Source organism: Schistocerca nitens, chromosome 1 (assembly GCF_023898315.1).
Source record: "Schistocerca nitens isolate TAMUIC-IGC-003100 chromosome 1, iqSchNite1.1, whole genome shotgun sequence".
Taxonomy (NCBI): Eukaryota; Metazoa; Arthropoda; class Insecta; order Orthoptera; family Acrididae; genus Schistocerca; species Schistocerca nitens.
Window position 1 is genome coordinate 1,007,608,908 of NC_064614.1, and position 24,406 is coordinate 1,007,633,313.

Below are 24,406 nucleotides of genomic sequence, written 5' to 3' on the forward strand. Positions count from 1 at the left end.
GTCTTTTGAGAAGAGAAGGCACAAGGGAAGCAAATGAGGTATCAAAAAATTCTTTTCCCGCTTTTATTTCTGAGCAAAATTTAAAAATAAAAAATAGGAATAAAACAATGGTCTAGTGTTCTGTGAAATTCTTTTTCTTAAAGTAAGAAATAAAATAAAAACATTTGATGCTTATTTGAATAATGCTCAAAATCATGTACAGCAAATAGTGTCCATTCAGAATTTAAAGTTCAGTGTTAAATTTACAGTCTTAGAATTTTATTGAGTGCTAGAGGATGTTTGTGTGGTGGATTATGTAGACTGTACAGTGTGCTGTTATGTGGCCTTGATATATCTCTAGTACTCTTTAAAATTCTTAGTTAAACATTGAACTTTAATTTCTTAATTGGCATCTCATTTACTGTACGTCATTTTGAGCATCATTCAAGGACGTATCAAATATTTCTCTGATTTGCTTTATTTCTTACTTTTAGACAAGTCATTTCACAAAACATTTGACTGTTTCATCAAATTTTTTATTATTGTTTAAATCTTGTGTCTATGTCCCTCAGAATCATCTTTTCTACCCTGTTTTCAGTGTATTACAGTATTATATTTAACTCCACTAAATCACTCAGTTCTCTTGGCACCAGTTATTCTTGATTTCATTTTTTCTAAACTAGTTCAATAGTTGTTTCACTATCCTAGTTTCTGGTAGCCTTGATATATGGCAGAAAAAGGCCATCATCCTTTTTTGTGTTATGTCTGTAACTGATTCACTTTCAAATAGTGGAAAAGACAATTACAATATTATGACAAGGCTAGATTGCTTCTCAGTGTATAGAGGAAATGTTGAATTCCAGAAGACACAACAAAAAGACAGCTATACATTGAAGTTTTCAGACAGAATGTCGTCTTTTAAAGTAGAAAACACACACACGCACACACACACACACACACACACACACACACACACACAAAGCACAAACACAATTCACACATACATGACTACTTTCTCTGGCCTCAGCGGTCACACACAGTTATCGTGTGTATGAGTTGTGCTTGTGTATGTGTTTTCTGTTTTAGAAGAAAGCCTTCTGGCTGAAAGCTCAAATGTATAGCTGTCTTTTTATTGTGCCTGTTTGCAACTTAACATCTCTGCTGTATGGTGAATAGCAATATGTTCTTTTCATAATACGCATTCACTTACCCGATACGCCACTTCGTTAGGCAGTAGTCTCCTTTGTCTGTCTACCGAGTGTTTTTTGTCATTTATTGTAATGATGATTCTTCTGTCTGCCTTCTTTAGTTTCTCTGCTGTTGATTTGGTCTTCAACTTCCATAGTGTTGTGATTACATATTTGCTTCAGATTTAACACAGGAATGATAGTGTTCAAATTTGGCGTTCATTGAATGACCTTTCATCTATAGGTTGGCTGCGTGTTTGTTTCAATTTATTTGCTCTGCTTTCTATTGACACCTTCTCACTTGAATCCTAGGCATGATTTTAACAAGATATTTGAACTTATTTGCAATCTTAATTTGTATGTTAATGTTCAGTTGACCAGTTCCACATTATTTGCAAGTAGCGCAAGATTGTCTGTGATTGGCAGCTAAGTTTGGTATTTTTTTCCAGACTTTATGTTTGATTGGACTTTCTTGTTCATTATTGTACAACTTCCTCCAGTACACAGTTGAACAGTAAATTGCCGAAGGCCAGTTTGCCTTTCAAATGTTTTTAGATGGTTCATGTGTAAATTTAACTTCTGATGTGGTATTTTTAAGCATGATTACAATGAGATTAAGAGTTTTTGATGTAAAACAAATTCATTAACAATTTTCAGAAAGGACCCATATGGTTTTTTAAAAGTCGATGAGAGTGATGATTTGACTCTTGTCTCTAAATCTTTGATGTTTTATGATCCATTTATGACTGATGATTTGACTGGCGCAACTTCTGCCTGGTCAAAGCACTCTAAAAGTATTCCTTCATATTCTCCAAGTTTTTCGTTGAGTTGTTCCCAAATTCTTGTGTATCTCATTCTAGAAAATCTTGTACATGTAATGGCATGAACCAAAAGCAAGGGTTCATTGCAGTAAGAGCACCACTTCCTGTAACACTCTGGCTCAGCATTATGCCACACCACCTGCTAATGTGCCACAGTCTGCCCCTTCCATGTCATGACCATTGAATTATTGTAACCAGGGACACTTCAGCATGCAGTATACGAAAATTTGCAACAACCAGTCCACAACAAACTTGCTTTGGCACATACAGACTCTGGTGGTGTGATGCCACAACAACTCATCTTTCACCCTGATAGCCTGGGGGTCCAGCTTCAGTATTTATGGTCTGAGGGTCGAATTAAGGCCCTCCCAGCCACTAAGCCACTGGGTGCTTGCCAGCATCAGATGCTTCCAGCCACACAGTGCACCACGGTTTGCACTCCCAATGCATACAGTCCCATCACTTAGCATGGTCGAGGCAGATGGCCAGCACATCCTGCACTTGGCCGGGCGATACCATCCTACCGTGCCAGCTCCTGAAGCAGCTCAGCCTCTCTGCCAGGAATCCTAGTGTTGCAAGTTCGGCCTACCATCAAACCGAGCTGGGTGCAGCAGCTCCTTGCATCTTCATGACAACACTTCACTACCGAGGTTCATGGGTCCGATACTCACCACCCAGCACTCTCCTGATCTGGATATAAGTTACTAACAGAAGCTCTTGGGATGTAAATAAAAGGTTTCTACTGTCATCTAACTGCTTATGATGCATCTTGCCTCGTGATCCTCCACCAGAAAATGCCCACATCCTCTACATATGTGACGTCAAATAGACAGATTTCTGAATAATTATTTCCTTTTTTGTCTAACGGGTCGGTTAGCAATGTGTTCCACCCTTCCGGCATTTTCTTAGTATTCGAGATGTCAATGAAATGTTTATACAGGTTTCACAGGGCTTGTTCATTTGCATTCTTCTATAGTTCTGCAGCCAGTTGATTCTTTCCTGGCACTTTGTATTTAAATGAACCAATTTCTTTGAGCACTTAATTGTAATTTTATGATATAACCTCCCCCAGTAGAATTTTATTTTTTGGATGAGGGCCAAATTCTATGTATTTTTTTGCATTCTCACAGTTGAGTAATTCTTCAAAATAGTCAGCTAGAATTTTGGCATTGTTTCAGTCCTTGTGTGTAATTTTTCCATTTTGAATTTTCATTTTATTTGTGGGTGAAGTATACTTAGACTGATATTATCTACATGTTTTGTAATAGTCCCTTATTTTACCTCAATTGAATGATTAATCTATGGATTTCAATGTAAATTTTGTTGATTTCTTTGGTTGTCTTGCATCTAGCATTGATTAGTTGTTCTTGGGATCTTTCTGTTTTCTGTTCTTGAGTGTTGAAGCAAGCATTGCACCTTTTTGAACTAAATCACAATCTTTGCTTCACAAGGCATTTTTCTTTCTCCTTCATTAGGAGCAATTTACCTAATCTTTGGACGTTCTTGTTTATTAATTAATGAGCTAGCCATTTCCCCATCACTGTACCTCTACATCTTCATTAATACTCTACAAGTCACCATACGGTGCATGACGGAGGGTACCCTGTATCACTAGTACTCATTTCCTTTTCTGTTCCACTCGCATATAGAGGGAGGGAAAAACTACTGTCTGTATGCCTCCTTATGAGTTCTAATTTCTCGTATTGTATCTTTGTGGTCCTTACACGCAATGTATGTTGGCAGTAGAATTGTTTGGCAGTCAGCTTCAAATATCAGTTCTCTAAACTTTCTTAATAGTGTTTCTTGAAAAGAATGTCGCCTCTCCTCCAGAGATTTCCATTTGATTTCCCAAAGTGTCTCTATAACACTTACATATTGTTTGAAGCAACCATTAACAAACCTAGCTGCCTGCCTCTGAATTGCTTCGATGTCTTCCTTCTATCCGACAAGATACAAATCCCAAACACTCGAGCAGTACTTGAGAACAGGTTGCACCAGTGTCCTATATGTGGTCTCCTTTACAGGTGAACCATTCCTACCTAAAATTTTCCCAACAAACCGAAGTCGACAATTCACCTTCTGTACCACAGTCCTTACGTGCTCATTCCATTTCATATCACTTTGCAATGCTAGGCCCAGATATTTAAATGATGTGACTGTGTCAAGCAGGACACTATTAATAATGTATCTGAACATAAAGGTTTGTTAACTTACATTTTTCCACACTTCGAGCTAGCTGCCATTCATCATAACGACTAGAAATTTTGTCTAAATCACCTTGTATCTTCCTACACTCACTCAACTTTGACACCTTACTGTCCACCACAGCATCATCAGCAAACAACTATAGATAGCTGCCCACTTTGTCCGCCAAATCATTTATGTATGTGGAGAACATCGAGGCACTATCACACTTCCGTAGAGTACTCCTGACTATATACATGTCTGTGATGAACACTCACCCCAAGGATAACCCGTAGGATTCTGTTACTTAAGGAGTCTTCAAGCCATTCATGTATCTGTGAATTTATTCCATATGCTCGTATCTTCGTTAACAGCCTGTAGTGGGGCACCAACTCAGATGTTTCCAGAAATCTAGAAAACTGGAATCTGCCTGTTGCTTTTCATTCATAGTTTGCAGCATATCATGTGATAAAAGAGCAAGCTGAGTTTTGCACCTCAAGAAAGTTAAATATATCCAAACTGAGAATATGTTCAAGGATTCTGCAGCAGAATTAAGTTAGGGATATTGGTCTGTAATTTTGCGGGTCCATTCTTTTACCCTTTGTATACACTGGAGTTACCTGCACCTTTTTCCAGTCATTTGGAACTTTGTGCTGGGTGAGAGATTCACGAAAATGCAGGCTAGGTGAGGGGCCAATGCTATGGAGTATTCTTTGCAAAACAAAATTGGGATTCCATCCGGACCTGGTGATTTATTTGCTTTCCAACCTTTCAGTTGTTTCTCTACGTCAAGGATACTTATTACTATGTCATCTATAAGGGAGTCTGCCCAATGATCAAATGATGTTTGCATGATTCTCCTGTGTGAATGATTTCTTGACTGTGAAATTTAAAACTTTGGCTTTCATTTTGTTGTCTTCAGCTGCCACACCAAACTGGTCAACAAGAGACTGAATGGAAGCCTTAGAACCACTTTGTGATTTTACATAGAAGCAGATCTTTTGGTAATGTGTGACGGTGCTAGTAGTGGTAGTTGTATGCTTAGCACATACATCTTTTCACAGATGCATGACTCTGTACTAACCTTCACTTGTTGTCATATGTGAATTCTCTTCTGAACCGAGAGTGCAACAGCCTCTGCTTCCTCAGCTTGTTCAGAATTTCAGAATTTTGAGCGACATCTGACATCTTGCAGACAACTCTATCCTCCACACTCGATAGCCACAGGCAATGCTGCCTCCATATCTTGAATGAGCCCCCTGGCAGTCCAAGTGCACACTGGCCTTCTTTCCAGCCCTGAACACTATCTGTCTAAGGGGCTCGATAATGCACCTAGTGTTGGAGCTCCAGATAACTATTACCCCCCCCCCCCCCCCTCCTCTCGGACCCTGCTGATGGAGCAGCCACCTGTCCACTTCCAGTGAGAATGGACGAGTCCAGGTGCCCAGTGTCCACATTGGCCCTCCGCCTTGAGCGATGCAAACGAGTTACTGCCACTCACCCTTCTGTAAGGGTGAATTCATTATGTCAGCTGCATTAAGAGGTGCCTCAGAAGCAGAGCCCATGTGCAAAACAAGCGACGCCTGTGGTGTTGCATGTGACTTGCCAGGTTCTGTGCCACCCCTGCACCCTACACCTTGAGGTGTAGCAGCCTGAAGGTGACTGCAGCAGTAGCCTGAAGGTGACTGACCGTTGCCAAAAGTGCATTCAGCTGCTCGTGAACTGCGACCAGCTCCTCCTGCATCCACACTCAGCATGTACACATCCTAACCATCCTAGCAAGAGTAACTGAAGAAGTAAACTATAAAAACAGACGGAATCGTAGATATGTAACATGCTACCCTCTTGAGGTATACACCAATGGACGCTGGTGCCTTAATGAGCTATGTTGTTGGCTGTCCAGTGAGAAACTATTATGCTACAGAGTGAATGAATTTACATTTTCAAAAATATGAGATTAAACCTCTTCAACAGAAAAACACACACAAAATTTAATAAATATAGTATGAGGAAAACAAAGAAAAAGGTAAACACTTAACTTGCTGCTCTATAGATGAATATCAGCTCAAAACTGAAGCCTGACTGACTGTCATACCATACAAACAGACGATGCTTTCAGGACAAAACAAATGAGAAGCTACTAGTATCTTCTTCCTTGTTGTATTTTTTGCTGTCTCAACTCCAAACAGGATTTTAACATGCATATCTGGGATGTTTGATGCCAGCTTCTCAAGTTCTTCCCAAAAATATTCCATTTATACTCTGTCATCTGTGTTGTCACAGATATGTCATTTTTTTCCCGGAGGTCCTTTGTAAAAGCAAAATCCTCCTGATTTCAAAGTTTGTGAAGAACCATTAATAAAATCATGTTCTGATACATTACATCCATTAAATGTTTCATCTTATTGAATTTCATTAGTGAGTATATGTTTAAAGTTGTGGAGTATTTCTTGTTTGTTGAATTTAAGTCTTATTTTTAATTATTGTTTCTGTGTACTGTCTCTTGGACTTCCAGGTGCTCTGGTTCACCTTGATCTTATATGTGGTGCCCTACCGAATCCAAGTGGTGTCTTTGCTTGGCTATGGTGTCTTGTTATCATGTAAATTTGGTAGCTAAGATATCAGTAGAGTTCACTATTATGCTTCTCAAACTGCTGTTGCACGATTCTTTCCCTGTGACATGGACAGTTATCCTACTGGAAGATGCCATTGCAGTTGGGGAAGACATCAAGCAGGAAGCATGCAGGTGCTGCGCAATAAATTGACATAGTTCGTAGCTGTCATGGTACCTTAAAGTACTACCACAGGTTCCGTGGAAGTCCAGGTCAATGCCCCCCCCATATCATAATAGTGCACACAGCAGCCTTTGTGTATGATGTGGTGTATGTATCAAGCTGCCGTCCACATGAGTGATAGGTGATCCTGTACCCGCTGCAATCTTAATTGACAGTGTCGATAGTTCAACATGGGAATATGCAAGGTTTCGCGTATTGTGGAGCCCATGTTCAACAGTGTGCTGTGAGTGATGTACTCTGAAACACTCCTACCTGCACCAGGCCTTGAATGCTGTCATCAGATCAGTCATAGATTGCTGTTTATTCTCTTTTACAGAGCTGGCAAGCTTCTGACCTCCATGTTTGTGATGAGGTGGGTACATCCAATTCAGAAAACAAACACACTGACTCTTATAAGGCAATGTCACCACTATCAGTTATTAAATCATTTGCTTTCACACTTTTTACTACCTAAAGCGTGTTTGTCTAGTTGTCTCAGGATGTGCAGTTTCCGCCAGGCAAATTTCAGAGGTTTTATGGATAGGTGAAGTAGCCAGGTATCCAGACACTTTTTAACAGCTATAGAAATAAATCAATAGTTTCCAGCTCACCATCACTGAAGGATAGAAATGATACCAGTTACTAAGAAAAAGGAAAATGGATTAAAAGCAGTCAAATAAAGAGGAGACCTAAGGGGGGATTTTTATAAATTATGCAGATCACTCCTCACTTCTCCACCTGACCAACAGCTGACATATCAGTGTTTCTGTACCATAAGGTAAATGTATGTTCCCTTTAATGAATTTTTTGACCTAGAAACTCTTATTGAAGCATCACACACCTGCCCTGTCCATTCCTCTTCTGAAGAGGTTTTAGAAGCACATTTTGCTGGGACAGAGATTTCGAAATCATACTATAAACTGCAAAACATATTCAGGTACCAATTAGAACATGCGCATATTTGGTTCTGACTGAAAAATCATCACGTCATATTTCTATTAGGGATACGATCAATTTTTAGCTTGAAAACATAAAAACAGCTGTCTCTTGATGACTAGAAATATCGGAACTTTAATTGTTAATTATTCCATAATTACAATAGCAAAATTATTCCTACCATGTGCCTAGGTTTGTATAATGCACAAATTGTGATGGCTGGCCGAGGTGGCTGAGCGATTCTGGGCGCTTCAGTCCGGAACCGCGTGACTGCTACGGTTGCAGGTTCGAATCCTGCCTCAGGCATGGATGTGTGTGATGTCCTTAGGTTGGTTAGGTTTAAGTAGTTCTAAGTTCTAGGGGACTGATAACCTCAGATGTTAAGTCCCATAGTGCTCAGAGCCATTTGAATTGATTTGAACAAATTGTGATGGCACATCAGCTTTTAATCCAACGTGTTTACTTCATTCTGCCTACTGGTGAGGCCCAACTTAAACAATGTCAAAACAATAGCTTAAATTAGTGCAAATTACTAATGTGCTGCAAAAAAAAAATCTTTGGTTTATTTGAATCCAGATAACCAGAAAACACAAAATCAAAGCAGCAGTTTAAATTGGTGTAAATCATTGATATTACACATGTGCCCTCTTTGGGAGTGTAGGGATGAGACTGGAAGAGGATATAGGATCCCAAAAAGGGTTGTGGTATTACAATTATCCCCCCCCCCCCCCATCCTTCCCTCCGAAGAGATTTGAGTATCACAGAGAGACAAAGCTCTTCTAAATCTCTGGCTAAAATGAAGTGAATATAATCATGACTAGTGAAACAGACAAACAATTTGACAACTAGTCTGTGTGAAAAATGCATGTTATATATAAAGTGTTAGTCAGTCAACTTTCTCATATACAAGTTGAAATACAAGGAAGATTCAATCTACCGTTGGTATGCTGGAAAAATTATACGTTTAAAGCCGGTGGCAGGCATAAAACATCATCTGAAATTGTACTGAATGCTTTCTCAGAAAATTATTTTGAACAATTAGTTCATGAGCCCACTCGAAGTGTAAATGGTTGCAAAAACATACTTGACCTCTTAGCAACAAATAATCCTGGGCAAATAGTGAGTATCATGATGAATACAGGGATTAGCGACCACAAGGCAGCTGCTGCTAGGGTGAATGCCATAACACCTACAATCATCAAAAAGAAACACAAAGTATATCTACCTAAAAAAGCTGATAAAAATGCTCTTAACGCTGTTTTAAGAGACAGTCTTCACTCATTCTGAACTGATCATGTAAGGGTAGAAAAGTTGTGGAATGATTTCAGGGAAATAGTATCGACATCAATTGAGAGATATATACCAAATAAATTAATAAGTGATTGTACTGATCCCCCATGGCACACAAAATGGATCAGATCACTATTGCAGAAGCAGTGAAAAAAGCATGGCAAGTTTAAAAGAACGCAAAATCCCCAAGACTGGCAAAGTTTTAAAGAAGTTCAAAATATAGCGCTTTCTTCAATGCGAGATGCTTCTAATAATTTCCATAACGAAACTCTGTCTGGAAATCTGGCAGAAAACCCAAAGAGATTCTGGTCATACATAAAGCACACCAGTGGTGAGACGCAATCAATACCTTCACTCTGCAATAACAACAGTGAAGTCACTGATGACAGTGCCACTAAAACAGAGTTATTAAACACAGTTTTCCAAAACTCCTTCACCAAAGAAGACAAAATAAATATTCCTGGATTCCAATCAAGAACAACTGCCAAGATGAGAAACATAGATGTAGATGTCCTCGGTGTCGCAAAGCAGCTTAAATCGCTTAATAAAGGCAAGGCTTCTGGTCCAGATTGTATGCCAGCCAGGTTCCTCTCGGAGTATGCTGATGCAATAACTCCATATTTAGCAGTTATATACAACCACTCACTCACAGAAAGATCCCTACCTAAAGACTGGAATTGCTCAAGTCACACCGATACTCAAAAAGGGAAGTAAGAGTAATCCATTGAATTACGGGCCCATATCACTAACGTCGATTTGCAGTAGGGTTTTGGAACATATACTGTAATCAAACAGTATGAATTATCTCAAAGAAAACGATTTATTGACACATAGTCAGCACGGATTCAGAAAATATTGTTCTTGCGAAACACAACTAGCTCTTTATATTAATGAAATAATGAGTGCTGTCAACAGGGGATGTCAAATTGATTCCACGTTTTTAGATTTCCAGAAGGCTTTCGACACCGTTCTTCACAAGTGTCTTCTAACCAAACTGCATGCCTATGGAATATTGCCTCAGTTGTGCGACTAGATTCATGATTTCCTGTCAGAAAGGTCACAGTTCGTAGTAATGGATGGAAAGTCATAGAGTAAAACAGAAGTAATATCCGGTGTTACTCAAGGAAGTATTATAGGCCCTCTGTTGTTCCTGATCTTTATTAACAACATAGAAAACAATCTGAGTAGCCATCTTACATTTTTTGCAGATGATGCTGTCATTTACAGTCTTGTAAAGTCATCAGATGACCAAAACAAATTGCAAAATGATTTAGATAAGATGTCTGTATGGTGCGAAAAGTGGCAATTGACCCTGAATAAAGAAAAGTGTGAAGTTATTCACATCAGTACTAAAAGAAGTCTACTAAATTTTGATTACACAGTAAGTCACACAAATCTGAAGGCTGTAAATTCAACTAAATACTTAGGGATCACAATTACAAATAACCTAAATTGGAACGATCACATAGATAATGTTGTGGATAGAGCAAACAAAGACTGTGATTGATTGGCAGAACACGTAGAAGGTGCAAGAGGACTACCAAAGAGACTGCCTGCACCACACTTGTGCACCCTGTTCTGGAGTATTGCTGTGCAATGAGGGATCCGTATCAGGTGGGACTGATGAATGACATCGAAAAAGTACAAAGAAGGGTGTCTCGTTTTGTATTATCACAAAATAGGGGAGATACTGCCACAGACATGATATATGAATTGGAGTGTCAATCATTAAAACAAAGGCATTTTTTGTTGCGACGGGATCTTCTCATGAAATTTCAATCACCAGTTTTCTCCTCCATTTGTGAAAACATTCTGTTGGCACCCACCTACATAGGGAGAAATGATCATGATAAAATAAGAGAAATCAGGGCTCGCACGGAAAAATTTAAGTGCTTGTTTTTTCCCGTGCACCGTTCGAGAATGGAACGATAGAGAGATAGTTTGAAGGTGGTTCATTGAACCCTCTGCCAGGCACTTTATTGTGAATAGCAGAGTAATCATGTAGATGTATCAGGTTCATCAAGAAAGTGTCAAAGGCAACAGTTTTCTTAATTACTTTATTTTCCTCCCATGTCACATATGTAATTTCTGCAGAGTTATCTACTACGTCTTCCAGGCCATGTGTCTGTAGAGACAGTTCTCCCTTTCCAGGGCAGTCACCACGTTCATGAAACAAACAAGTCTCTTGCTTTACATCACAAACTACTAATGACTTCACACGCCCAACCAAGGCGTCATATGTCACTTGCTCCAGTAAGTTCTTCAAAGTTACCACCCAAAGTTCAAAATTTGTGCAGTACACACATAAACAGACATCTCTAGGTGGGTATGTAAATACCCACTTAGGTCATACTGCATAAAATTTTGATCTTCCAATATATGAAGTTGTATAGTTGCTCTTATAAATTGCAAAAGTTTCTTTAATATCTGTGAGTCATGTACCTCTGCACCAGTTTTTACCCTTCAGTTGTTACAGTTATAATGTCTTTTTTGTTGGCACTCTGGCGAGAACAGTCCCATTTATCTTCCAGATAAAATGACTGCACTATTTGAACTTGAGCTGTTTCTACAGGATTACCATAATAGGGATCTGGTCGTCCAAAGACCCCTTTCAAAGACCTGACATTTCTTGATTTGTGTACCATATAATTTGATACTGATGGAATGTGGTTAAAAATTGTTTTCTTTGAAATTGTTTCTGGAATAATAGTTAAACTTGCACATTTTCACTGTAGGATGCACAATATTCAACAGCTGAATTGATATTTATGAAAAATTACAGGCAAGAGTGTTTTGTTTCATTTTCTTCTGAAGATTGATTTTCTACTTTGAAGAGCGTGGTCAGTTTTGCTGTAGTGTATTCATCCATAGCTTTAGTCATTTCTCTGCACTTTCTCGATGCATATCGCTTATGACTCAACTTCACTGACCACGTTTTCTTAACAGGACTAACACCTACCTCTGTAGTTGACTGATACAGGATATTTAATTCTTCCTCTATTGATGCAAAATCTGCACCATGGGAGGCTTCACCTTGTTCCAATACTATCATGGTTGTTATTCTGTCAAAACGTTTAGAACATGAAAAGTCAGCACTGGAAACATCTTCACTTTGAAACAGAGTCTTCAAGTAAGAACACTTATTCCCACCCTGAACAAAGTCTGTTTTTTTTGTTCGACTTATATATCACTCTTTTATGGACTTGCATATAGTCAGCACACTTCACTCTCCTGTGGCCCCAGTCGGAAGACATTTCAAACAGTCCTTTACACAAAACACACTGCAACTGTGTCAACTGGCAAATTTCTCACGAAAACATATAACTCACTGGACGGTCTCAGATTTCTTAGAAGCCTCTTCAGCAAACAAATTAGCACCGAACAACTACAATACAGAACCTTACAATGAACAACCATTACGAAGAAACTGACAAGAAACTACAGCAAAGTGTAAGAAAAATCTTCAACAGTGAAAGTGAAAAGGAATAACTGCAGCCGGCCACTGTGGCCAAGCGGTTCTAGGTGCTTCAGTCCAGAACAGTGCGACTGCTACCGTCGCAGGTTCGAATCCTACCTTGGGTATGGGTGTGTGTGATGTCCTTAGGTTAGTTAGGTTTAAATAGTTTTAAGTTCTAGGGGATGATGACCTCAGATGTTTAGTCCCATAGTGCTCAGAGCCATTTGAAATAACTGCAACAAAGACCATAGAAATAAACATTGTAACAAAGAAATTAGTAAGAAACAACTTCAGTGAAGACGTACATTACTCTTGAAAGTTAAAAAAAAAAGATTTTTTTAAAAAATAAAACCTGTCCAACTTAAACGTGGAAGTTCTCCTTTACAGACAATATAGTATCACATGGTACTAATAAACAAAAAAACACTAACTTTTCTGGATTGGCATTTTTGGATTTTTTTTGTAAATTATTTAAAAAAATAATTCAGAAGGCGAAAGTTAAAGAACTTTGACAGATATGTCCAAACGGAGGATGCCATTGTAATCATAAAGCAATTATCTTCCAAATAAAAAACCTCTAACAAAATATCTAGAACTGTTACAGAGATACAGCATTTTAAAAAAATTTCAAAAATTCACATCTTGAAAAAGACGTTCGCAGTGTAATCTTTGGAGGCCTGTATCTCGGGGCAGGAATTTTCTTGGAGAAAACAAAAAATTATGTTTCTTACTTACTCCTGAATTTTAACATATGCTAAATTCAATAACATCTGAGACTATGAAGGTAACCCCCCTGCCTGAAGTGATGTGGATTATGCCTTCTATTTTCAAATTGGTGAAGCACTTCATATACCAAGACCTAATTTAAACTTGCGACAAGAAACTAAGTGTAAATGGTGCAAATAAGTAATGTAGTACCCAAGTATAAAGATGTTGAAGCAGATACTACATCAGCTGGGGTCTTTATGATTGCTAGACACACGGTACACAAAGAGAGTGTACCCCCCTGAGGTTTGATCACACTAAATCTCAGAAAAATCATCAAAGTAAAGTGTATTAAGCAAATTATTGTACCTCATATCATCAAACATCAATATCATGAATCAAATAGATAATCAAAGTCAGCATAGGTCCAGAGGATAGAAATGTGTATAAATATGTGTGTGAATGTAGTTCCGATGTACATACATCAAAAAAGTTTTGCATCACCTCGGTTCCAAGAATTCCAGAACCTGTACAGAAAATTGGAATAGAGTTCAACATAAAACATCATTTCCGCCCATTTTATTGCTCATGTAAACTACACATTGCATTTTGTACCACCATGCAGCGAGATCTTAAGAGGTGGAGGTCCAGATTGCTGTACACACCGATACCTCTAATACCCAGTAGCACGTCCTCCTGCAGTGATGCATGACTGTATTCATAGTGGCATACTATCCACAAGTTCATCAAGGCACTGTTGGTCCAGATTGTCCCACTCCTCAATGGCGATTTGGTGTAGATCCCTCAGAGTGGTTTGTGGATCACGTCATCTATAAACAGCCCTTTTCAATCTATCCCAGGCATGTTCGGTAGGGTTCATGTCTGGAGAACATGCTGGCCACTCTAGTCGAGCAATGTCGTTCACAAAATGTGCATGATGGGGATGTGAATTGTCATCCATGAATACGAATGCCTTGCCAATATGCTGCCGATATGGTTGCACGATCAGTCGGAGCATGGCATTCACATATCGTAAAACCGTTACGGCACCTTTCATGACCACCAGCGCATACATTGGTGCCACATACTGCCACCCCAAAGCAGCAGGGAACCTCCACTTTGCTGCACTTGCTGGACATTGCATCTAAGGCGTTCAGCCTGTTCAGATTGCCTCCAAACACTTCTCCGATGATTGTCTGGTTGAAGGCATATACGACACTCATCAGTGAAGAGAACCTGATTCCAATCTTGAGCGGTCCACTTGGAATGTTGTTGGGCCCATCTGTACTGCGCTGCATGGTGTCATGCTTGCAAAGGTGGACCTCGGTATGAATGTCGGGAGTGAAGTTGCGCGTCAGGCAGTCTATCGCGCACAGTTTAAGTCCTAACACGATGTCCTGCATTGCACGAAAGCTGTCAGTGTTCCTCTGAGCCATGATCCGTAGGCAGTGCTCATCCACTGCAGAAGTAGCCCTTGGGTGGCCTGAGCGAGGCATGTCATTGACAGTTCCTGTCTCTCTGTATCTCCTCCATGTCTGAACAACATCGCTTTGGTTCACTCCAAGATGCATGGATACTGCCCTTGTTGAGAGCCCTTCCTGGCACAAAGTAACAATGCGGATGCGATCAAACCATGGTATTGACCATCTAGGTATGGTTGAACTACAGACAACACAAGCCATGTACCTCCTTCCTGGTGGAATGAGTGGAACTGATCGGCTGTCGGACCCCGTCCGTCTAATAGGCACTGCTCATGCATGGTTGTTTACATCTTTGGGCGGGTTTAGTGACATCTCTGAACAGTCAAAGGGGCTGTGTCTGTGATACAGTATCCACAGTCAACATCTGTCCTCAGGGATTCTGGAAACTGGGGTGAGGCAAAACTTTTTTTTGATGTGTGTATAACAGTGTTGAAGCAGATACTACATTAGATGGGGCCCTTGTGCTTGCCAGACACATGGTACACAAGGAGTGTGTAACCCCCTCCCCCCCCCCCCCCCCCCCTTGAGGGTTGATCATATTCAAACATATGGCTTGAGCTGTGTGATGTTTCTGAAACCAAATAGCTTAAGGCACCTGGATAAATTACCCTGTATGCATTTGAATGTGGTATCTCTAAGATCTCGAATGGTCCAATGTATATATCGAAGATTTTTTTTGTTTCTGTGTTGATTTATTTCGACTTTTCATAACTTCTAGTCAACACAAGGTCTCCTACTTTAAACTATGTAACTTTAATAATTTGAGTATAAAGTAACCTTAGATTTTGCAGCCTGAGAATTGATGTGTAATTATAACAATCAGTATTATGTGACACCATTTAAGAATAGGGGAATAATAAATAACGAATAATGTGAGGTAGGGGCCCGCATCTCGTGGTCGTGCGGTAGCGTTCTCGCTTCCCACGCCCGGGTTCCCGGGTTCGATTCCCGGCGGGGTCAGGGATTTTCTCTGCCTCGTGATGGCTGGGTGTTGTGTGCTGTCCTTAGGTTAGTTAGGTTTAAGTAGTTCTAAGTTCTAGGGGACTTATGACAACAGCAGTTGAGTCCCATAGTGCTCAGAGCCATTTGAACCATTTTTTTGTGAGGTAGGGTTTGTGACTACATGAAGCTCTTTGAGTTCTGAGGAGCCTAGTCATTAGCAAAAATTGTTACACTGACAAATAAAGCTAAAAGCATTTCAACCAGATTTGTTAACAGAACAACAAAAAGAGGATTTGTACCAAATATTGTTATGGTATGGAAAGATGATTTCAGAAAAACCAGGGGCACTTGTAGATTATATATGGAGCTTTCAGATAAAGGGTGACACAACTCTTTCCTTCTTTTTTTCTACTGAGTATGCTACCAGTGGTAGGAGATAGATATGATGCCTGAAAACTATTTAGTGAATGTTGTCTTCATATGAATACACTGAAGCACCAAGAAACTGGAATAGACATATGTATTCAAATACAAATATATGTAAACAGGCAGAATGCGGCGCTACGGTCGGCAATGCCAATATAAGACAACAAGGATCTGTTGCAGTTGTTAGATTGATTACTGGTGCTACAATGACAGGTTATCAAGATTTAAGTGAGTTTGTACATGGTCTTGTAGTCTGTGGCCAGGTGATGAGACACAGTGTCTCCGAGGTAGCAATGAAATGGGGATTTTCCTGTATGACCCTTTCAGGAGTGTACTGTGAATATCAGGAATCCTGTAAAACATCAAATCTCTTGCATCACTGAGTATGGAAAAAGATCCTGCAAGAACAGGACCAACAGTGACTGAAGAGAATCATTCAATGTGACAGAAGCACAACCCTTCCGTAAATTGCTGCAGATTTCAATGCTGGGCCATCAGTAAGTGTCAGCGTGTGAACTATTCAATGAAACATAATCAATATGGGCTTTCGGAGCTGAAGGCCCACTCGTGTACCCTTGATGAGTGCATGACACAAAGCTTTACACCTCCTCTGGGTCTGTCAACACCAATGTTGGACTGTTGATAACTGGAAACATGTTGCCTGGTCGGACAAGTCTCATTTCAAATTGTATCGAGCAGTTGGACGTGTACGAGTATGAAGACAACCTCGTGAATCCATGGACCCTGCATGTCAGCAGGGGACTATTAAAGATGGTGGAGACTCTGTAATGTTGTGAGGCATATGCAGTTATAGTGATATGGGACGCCTGATACATCTAGATATGACTGTGACGGGTGACACACATGTAACCACCCTGTCTGATCACCTGCATCCATTCATGTCCATTGTGCATTCTGATGGACTAGGCCAATTCCAGCAGAACAGTGCAACTCTCCCCACATCCATAATTGCTACAGAGCGGTCCCAGGACTACTTTTCTGAGTTTAAACACTACGGCTATTCTGTGTCAGTCTAGCAGAAAAGGGGTGGGCATTATCGTGGAGTAGCATCACTCCGCACAATCTTCCTGGTCATTGTTCTTGGACTGCATCTGCAAAATGGCTCAGTTGTTGTTGACAGTAAAGTCAGCAGTGATAGTTAAACCTCAGGGAAGCAATTCATAGTACACCGCACTGTCACTGTTTCATCAGATACAAAACATTCTCTTTTTTGGATGCGCGCATATCTTTATATGGGGAATTGTTGCTTGGTTTTCACCCAACCATGCCTTTCTTTTCCTTATGTTAGCATAAAGATACTATTTCCCATCATCAGTAGTGATCCAGGATAGGAATGGCCAGTGTTGCTAATAAGCCACTTGATGACAAGGAAGTAAAGATGCACATACTGTTACCTGCCGATTTTTGTGATTTTGGCTTAGAGCATGCAGTATCCACATACCCAATTTTTGAACCTTGCCCATTACTTGTAAATGTCGCACAATGGTGGAATTATCAGAGTTCATCATATTTGCAAGTTCTCGAGTACATTGGCATGGATTGTTGTGGATTGATGCATTTTAACGAGCTTCAGCAAGCTGCAAAGATCTTCCTGAATGTGGAATGTCATGTATTCTTCCTGCTATACTGTATACCCCAAATAAGTAAAATTTCATTATTTGCTATATTTCTTGGTGTAGTGTTGGCAGAAGAGCCAACAACACCGTGTTGCTAGAGGAGGCCGAAATGCATGCGTTTAAGCTCACGCAGACTGGTGTGAGGTCTGGAACAAGGTAAAGTAATTATACTATCAAGAAAAGTACGAAGCTGCTGGAATACTTAACTTTAATCCATAATTGGAGAACATCGCTCTTGATGATACATGAATTACAAGATCAATAGCAAATGATAATGGTGCCTTGCTAGGTCGTAGCAATTGACGTAGCTGAAGGCTATGCTAACTATCGTCTCGGCAAATGAGAGCGTAATGTGTCAGTGAACCATCGCTAGCAAAGTCGGCTGTACAACTGGGGCGAGTGCTAGGACGTCTCTCTAGACCTGCCGTGTGGTGGCGCTAGGTCTGCAATCACTGACAGTGGCGACACGCGGGTCCGACGTATACTACCAGACCGCGGCCGATTTAAAGGCTACCACCTAGCAAGTGTGGTGTCTGGCGGTGACACCACATTCCTCCCCCGCAAATCGGCGTACGGTTGTGTTATAAGGCTTCCGCCCGCCGTGGGGAGGACCCCATGTTGACGTATGCGACGAGGTGGGGAGCCTAACAACAGGCGAGGCCGTGCCACCCGCACCCTGCCATTCGGCCCGAGGGGAGCTAGGAAGCACCTAAAAACCTACTCCAGGGTGCACGCCAACATGCAGTGTATGCACCCGTAGAGAGACAGGAGGGGCCGAAGAGTCGACCTCCATCGGGGCGGGGCACCCGACGGGCGAAGACGCCATGTGGTCCGGAGCGGGCAAGAGTTCCATGTCGGAGGACAACTGGTCATGGGAAGCTATCGGCGGCGCGTGACCCAGGGAGGCGCCTGGCGGTTGCAGCGAAGCGTCCACTTCGGACGTCGCTGGCGGGAGAACAGGCGGCGGCGGCGGCGCGTCGCCATGGGGCAAAATGGAAGGCAGCGTTGGTAACACCTGGGGCTGAGGTGAGCCAGTAGATGGGTCCCCAGGACGCTGACCGGACGGCACCGTCGTTGAAAGCATATGGGGAGCGGCAGAACCCGTGCGACGACAGAGGCGCAGCTGATAGAGTTGCCGATGCACCTCACCAGAGGCCCCCAAAACCAGATACATAGCGCAGCCGAGGCAGCGAAGAATGTACCCTGCGAGCCAACGCCGTGAACCTCGATAGTTGTGATAGTATACAACGTCGCCTGGGGCAAAAGCAGGTGTCTGCCGCTGCACAGGAACCTGATGCGGCGGATGTAGCAAAGACATCAAGGTTCGATGAGGATGACCGTGGAGCAACTCAGCCGGCGAGCGACCATCTCGGGGCTGAGAGCGATACGAGGACAAGAAGAGCAATAACGCGTCCTCCCGAGAATGCGACTCTTTCAGCTTCAACATCTGTGACTTGAAAGTCCTGACCAATCATTCAGCGGCACCGTTTGACTGAGGCGAAAACGGCGCGGACGTCAGATGTTGAATACCATTGGCCTTGCAGAATGACTGAAATTCTGCGGACATGAATTGTGGGCCATTGTCGGAAACAATAGTCTGAGGAAGACCTTCAATGCAAAAGATAGCCGATAATGCTTGGATGGTGGCAGAAGACGTTGTGGAAGACATCCGGACAACAAAAGGGAAATTACTGAATGAATATACCACAACCAACCATTGAGCATTCCAGAATGGACCAGCAAAATCTATGTGTAAGCGTTGCCAAGGGGAAGTGGCTTTCGGCCATGCAAAGAAATTCCGCGGTGGTGCGGATTGTTGTTCGGCACAAGCCATGCAAGAAGAGCACTTATTCATAATTGCTGCATCGATTCTGAACCAAGTACAGTGCTGACGAGCAAGTTGTTCCGTTCGCACTATACCCCAATGTCCTTGGTGTAGAAGCCGTAAGACAGAGGACTGTAACGAATGGGGGACCACGACCCTGGACTGATCATTATCAGAACGCCACAACAAAACACCACGTTGAACAAAAAGTCTCTCCTTGTGAGCAAAAAATCGGCGAACCAACGGATCCTCGATCCGTGACTTTGACAAGGGCCATTGCGTAGCAACAAAACGCAGAACGGTAGCAAGGACAGGGTCAGCAGCTGTGGCTGTAGCTACACGACGAAAATCAATCGGAAACGATTTGACCACGTCATCGGTTTCCGAATCAATGAACATGCAAGCAAGTTCGGAGGAATCGAATGCTCTATCCTCAGCAACAGGCAAACGGGACAACGCATCGGCGTTTCTGTGCTTAGCAGTGGACTGATACAAGATATCGTAGCGGTACTGCGAGAGGAAAATAGACCAGCGAATGAATTTCTGTGCTGTACGTGGAGGTACAGGCTTGTTCGGATGAAAAACGACATCAAAGGTTTGTGGTCTGTGATGATGGTAAAGTGACAACCATACAAGAAATCATGAAACTTAGTAACACCAAATACGAGAGCCAATGCTTCTTTCTCGATCTGTGACTAATTTCTTTGTGCAGACGAGAGCAATTTGGATGCAAAGGCAATAGGGCGATCATGTGATCCATCTTTGTGGGCAAGCACAGCACCGATCCTGAAATCCGATGCATCTACCATCAACAAAAGGGGTTTCTGGGGATCGAATGGCGTAAGGCAAATATTGGAAAGCAACGCCAATTTCAACTGGCGAAAGGCACGTTCGCATTCTGTCGTCCAGACGAACGGAACACCTTTATGGCGTAAGCGATGAAGCAGAGCTGAAATGGAAGAGGCGTGGCGCACATAGCGATGATAATAATTTATTTTTCCCAGCACACTCTGTAGCTGCTTCAAATTGTGCGGTGAAGGCAAGTCTTGTATGGCATGGAGGTGCTCTGGACTGGGATGTATGCCCTGGGCATTGAGGACATGTCCCAGATAGGGTAATTCACGAGCAAAAAACACACATTTGTCCTTCCGCAAGCGAAGACCATTTTGGCGCAAGACCTGAAATAATGTTCTGAGATTGGCTAAATGTTCTTCTTCTGTCTTTCCGGAGATCACAATATCGTCCAGATAGTTTGCTGCTGTAGGGACCGACGCACAAACAGTTTGCAGATATTGCTGAAACAATGCAGGGGCGGATGCACACCCGAATGGAAGTCGTTTGAATTGGAACAAACAAAGATGCGTGTTAACCACCAAAACGTGCTGGGATTCTTCGTCCACCGGTATTTGCAAGTACGCATCTGCTAGGTCCAACTCGAAAAATATTTACCCAGGCACAGTTTGTCAAAAAGATCTTCCGGGCGGAGTAAAGGAAAAGTTGCAATCACTAGTTGTGGATACACTGTTGCCTTGAAGTCCACACAAAGTCTCAATTTTCCGGAAGGTTTTGGCAAAATTACTAAGGGTGATGCCCAGAGAGAAGCCTGCACATGTTCAATCACACCTTGTGATTCCAAATCGTGTAATGTTTTTGCGACCTCATCACGCAATGCGTGAGGAACATTGCGCGCTCTGAAAAATTTCGGTTGCGTGTTTACTTTCAGTTCCAAATGTGCTTTATTGTTCTTAGCGCAACCTAGGCCCGGTGCAAAAATGTCTGCAAATTCTTCACATAGACGAGAAACACTGTCTGAAGGCACAGTCTGGTTCACTGATATGACCTGATTGACTATAGACAAGTTAAACAACTGAAACAAATCGAAACCAAACAAGTTCACTGCAGAAGAAGAACGAAGGACGTACAATGACACAAGTTTTGTTTGTCCCTTGTATGTTGCAAGAAGGCTGCACTGTCCTAACACAGGGATTGCTTGTCCTGAATAACTACTGAATTTAAAATTTGCGGCACGCAACAGAGGTGTGCCCAGCTGTTTGTACGTGTCTTGATTGATCAGTGAAACTGCAGCTCCGGTATCGAGCTGGAAGGGTATCTCTTTGCCGTGAATGTCCAAGTCGACAAAAAGTTTATAGTCCTGCTGACGACAAGAGCGACTGTCTCGTGCACCGTGAAGTAACACTGGTACAGAATCACTTGCGACTTGACGGGATTTCCGTCGACGTCGACGCACAGTATTTGTGGGATGAACACTGTCACAGATAGAGAGAGTGGCACTGGGCGGAGTGGAATGAACTACATGAATTTTCATGGGCGAAGGTTCACGAGCCTGAGTATTCTTGGTTCGATTCCGGCGCGAAGCAAAGGGCCTGGAATGGTTGTGAGTGTCCGATCTAAGCTTTTTCTGGCAAACACTCTGAACATGGCCTTTTTTATTACAGAAAAAGCAAATAGCTTGTGCGGCACACGTAGTGGAGAGCTTGGCGGCAGCTGCGCGGACGGGCGCGAGGGCTGTTTACTGTTCCGTGCAGCGCTCCTGGCGGGCTGGTTAACGTGACACACGGCTGGCGAAGTTTCAAATGATTCCTGAGCAAAGTCAAGTGTGTCCTGCCTATCCAATATGTCCATCACTTGTTGAAGGGAGGGATTGACTAGTTTCAAAATCTGTTCCCGTATATGAACATCAGAAATGTTTTGTGCAATTGCATTACGTACCATAGTATCTGAATAAGGACGTCCACATTGACACTCAAAAGCACAATCCCTAGTAAGGCCTTGCAAGGTTGCAACCCACTCCCTATTAGTCTGACCTGCCATACGTTTTGTACGAAAGAAGGTATACCTTTTTGCAACTACATTGTCTGATTCTTTGAAATATGCATCTAATGCAGACAAAATTTCGTCGTAGGATAGAGTTGCTACGTCGCGTCGGGGAAACAATTTGACTATCACACGGTACGTGGACACTCCAACACACGATAATAAGAGAGGCTGCCGCTCGTTACCTTGCATTCTGTAGGCGGCGATATGGAATCCAAATTGGCGTGACCACTCCGTCCAGCTTTCCAGTGCAGTATCAAACGGATGAAAAGGTGGTGCAACAGCGCGGTGTGGCTGCGGTAGCAGTGGAGCGGCGGCTGCCGCATCGTTTTGCATTGCACATTGACACTGGACGAACTGTCCAAGGGCTTCCAATAAGGCCTGCGTCTGCTGATTCTGCAAGCGATAAAATTCGGACAGTACATCTGGAGATTGTGGCGAAGCCATGACACAAGTAATTTAGGCAAGAGCAAGACGAACGCAAAATCCTCGTCGCCAATGTAGTGTTGGCAGACGAGCCAACACCGTGTTGCTAGAGGACGTCGAAATGTACGCGTTTATGCTCACGCAGACTGGCGTGAGGTCTGGAACAAGGTAAAGTATTTATACTATCAAGAAAAGTACATAGCTGCTGGAATACTTAACTTTAATCCATAATTGGAGATCATTGTTCTTGATGATACGTGAATTACAAGATCAATAGCAAATGATAATGGCGCCTTGCTAGGTCGTAGCAATTGACGTAGCTGAAGGCTATGCTAACTATCGTCTCAGCAAATGAGAGCGTAATTTGTCAGTGAACCATCGCTAGCAAAGTCGGCTGTACAACTGGGGCGAGTGCTAGGACGTGTCTCTAGACCTGCCGTGTGGTGGCGCTAGGTCTGCAATCACTGACAGTGGCGACACGCGGGTCCGACGTATACTACCGGACCGCAGCCGATTTAAAGGCTACCACCTAGCAAGTGTGGTGTCTGGCGGTGACACCACACCTGGTTTTGCAATTTTAGTAGCCAGCAATGTAATTTGGCATCCATAGGAACTGCATTTGTCCAGAAGTTCTTCTCTGAAATGTTGTCACACCACTTCCAGCAAGATTTGTGCACAGTGTGAAAGTGCTGTGTTGCTGGAATCCAAATGGTTTATTTGATGAGAAGCATGCAACTCAAGATGTTTGGTATGTGCCTTTCATTTAAGTGTAACAGTATTATAGTTTTACTGCAACTGCTCAACCCCTCTCTCCTTCCCCGGTCACAAATGATAGGACCAGGTATTTACATAGCAGGTAATTCTTAGGCTTGTACTTCTCTGACTTTGTAACAGTCATTGATGCAGTTCATGGGAATTTTCCTCAGACCAGTGACAGATTTTTGTTTCTTTCCCTTTTGGCCTGACCCTTTTTGATGAAACTTAAAATGCTCAATTTGTTTCTGGTTCTGACCCGAAGTTACACACACACACACACACACACACACACACACACACACACACGGGTTCAGTCACTGTTCACAATCAGATTTATTAATGCTGCATGATCTGTGTCTTGTGGAACTGTAAACTTTAATCATGTCAGACAAATTCTGCTCATACTACTACAGATATCACCACTGTTCGAGACAGTTGTCGAACAGAATGCTGTTGACAGTTGTAGCATGTTGCCATTATTATTTGCTGTGCAGGTGAACACTTCGTAGCCTTTTAAAATACTTCTTGTTTCTTCAGAAACCGTTACACACATTCTTATTGCATGTTGTGATAGCACAGGACTCTGCCTTTCAAAATTGAAATAATGATGTGCTCCTCATCTTGCTATGGCACAATTACATTTCTGAAAAATTCTCCCCGCCCAAAGTAGTCAGAGCTACTCTTGAGCAGTCTGTCATTGCCGTTTGAGAAAATGCCAACAGCAACAAATTTTTGAATGAAATTC

The 24,406-nt window shown here is 42.1% G+C and overlaps 1 protein-coding gene across 1 annotated transcript in view; it reads left to right on the forward strand.

The window, feature by feature from the left end:
* The window catches only part of LOC126195517 (Hermansky-Pudlak syndrome 1 protein homolog), a 171,539-nt gene that overhangs the window by 115,901 nt on the left and 31,232 nt on the right, over positions 1 to 24,406 (forward strand). The gene's annotated exons all lie outside the window — the stretch shown is intronic.